The following is a 1,873-nucleotide window of genomic DNA, read 5'->3' as shown; positions in this document are numbered from 1 at the left end:
CCCCTTCCCGGCGGTTCTAACACCCAGGCAGGAGCCGCACCTGGGGGAGGGCTGGCCCGGGAGCGTCCCCGGCACCCGCAGGAGTCGTGCCCGGAGGGATCCTAGAAGGAAGGGCTGGACGGACACGTCGTGCTCCCAACTGTGACATTTATTTTCCCGTGGGACAGAGGCTGCTGATCCCACACACCGGCCCTCTGTATCCGCAGGGTTTGCAGGGGACAGCTGAACCATGCCCGTGGGATGGGCTGAGGCCCCAGCTGGGATGCTGGAGGCCAGGGCCACCTCCGAGCAGGGGGGAGGCAGATGGCTGCACAGCTAGGGGACATATCCTCCTCACACCACATCACCCACACTCTGATGGGGTGCTGGACAAGTGGAGCTTGTTCAGCCAAATGGTCCTCAGCCCCTAGCCTCCCCCCCGCGGTTTCCTGAACTGACCCCCAACCTCACCTGGAGGGGATGAGACCTGAAGGAAAGAGGGAGAAGCCCACGCGTGAACCCCGAGGGCAGTGCTGGGCAAACCAACCTCCTCCACTACCGAGGGCTCCCACCAAACCTCCCCCGGAGCTGACCAAGCCAAACACAGCCCTGACCCCTGACTGCTGGAACAGGCTTTGTCTGCTGAAGGTACCACAGTGTCCCTGCTCCTCCAAAATTCCATCTACGAGTCTGACTTTCCCCTTTCTAGTATTTTCACTGAATGAACAGTCTAGTTAAAATCACTCCTTAAACAGAGCCTGGACCATGTTACAAATAGCAGCAGGTTCCAGCAGGGTTTATATTAATCTAATGCACTTGCTTTATTAACAACAGGAGCATGTTCAAAGCACGTTAGAGAAGTTTAAGGCTTTATTAATTCAACCCAGTTAAGCTAGATTGAAATTTTACATTTTGTGGTGATTTCCTTTTACTAATTATTGAGTTGCAGATCATTTAGAAAACGCTTATGGTAGAAAAACTGTTCTAATTAAGTAAAAGGAAAACATCTGTTTATTAGTATACTTCCAAATTTGTATGTGGGAATACTATCACCTCTGGATGCCTTCTGACTCAAAGTTGTTTATTGCTTCAGGACTGAAAAAAGCATATTAGTGCAATGATAATATTATGCAACACTGCTGAGGAGGGACTCTTTGCCACCTGAAAGCAGTAAGTCTCCTTTTCACTTGCTTTAAACACGGGGCCTATGACAGAGCCTACCAGTTCTGCATGACACAATAGCAGTACAGCTGCACGGTGGTTCTTCACTCAGGATAGCTCAGTGATTACTGCCAGCCTTGCCAATGCAGTCGAGTTATTTTCTCACTCAACTGTTCAGCTGAAAACTCAGATCACACACCTAGAGGGGCCGTTCTGCAGAGTTAAAAAGCAAGGCAAAAACCCGCCCTGGAGACAGGCAGCATCCCACCTAAAGCAGAGCGGCAGTTCGCCTGTTCCCCTACAAACAACCGCCAGTTAGGAGTCAATCCGGAGGACTAAAATTGGAAACCACCTCATGGGCTCAGCCCGGCGAACGGGCCCAGTTTTCCCTCAGAGCGCCCGGCTCCCGGAGGTGTCAGGAACCGAGCGGGGCCGGAGTTAAGTTCTGCCACTCTCTACGTCCCCGTACTGCTCCCTTGGCACAACACCGACGTTTTTATGCCCCCAGAGGACACCGACCCCCCCTAACGTGTCTCCTTTCCGCAGCAGCCCGGCGCGGAGGGCCGTGTCCAGGCTGGGAAGCGGGAGGTACCTCAGTCTGCTCAGCGTCCGGCCTGTCGCGCCTCTCTCCTTCCCGCCGCCATCCCGGGGCCCCGCCGCCAGGCCCCGGCTGCGCGTTTCCCCTCAGGGCGGGCGAAGGCAGCGGCTCCGAACCTCCTGAGAGGGCAGGGCA

This window comes from Chaetura pelagica, unplaced genomic scaffold (genome assembly GCF_000747805.2).
Source record: "Chaetura pelagica isolate M959 unplaced genomic scaffold, ChaPel_1.0 scaffold405, whole genome shotgun sequence".
Classification (NCBI taxonomy): Eukaryota; Metazoa; Chordata; class Aves; order Apodiformes; family Apodidae; genus Chaetura; species Chaetura pelagica.
This window is presented reverse-complemented; position numbering follows the sequence as displayed.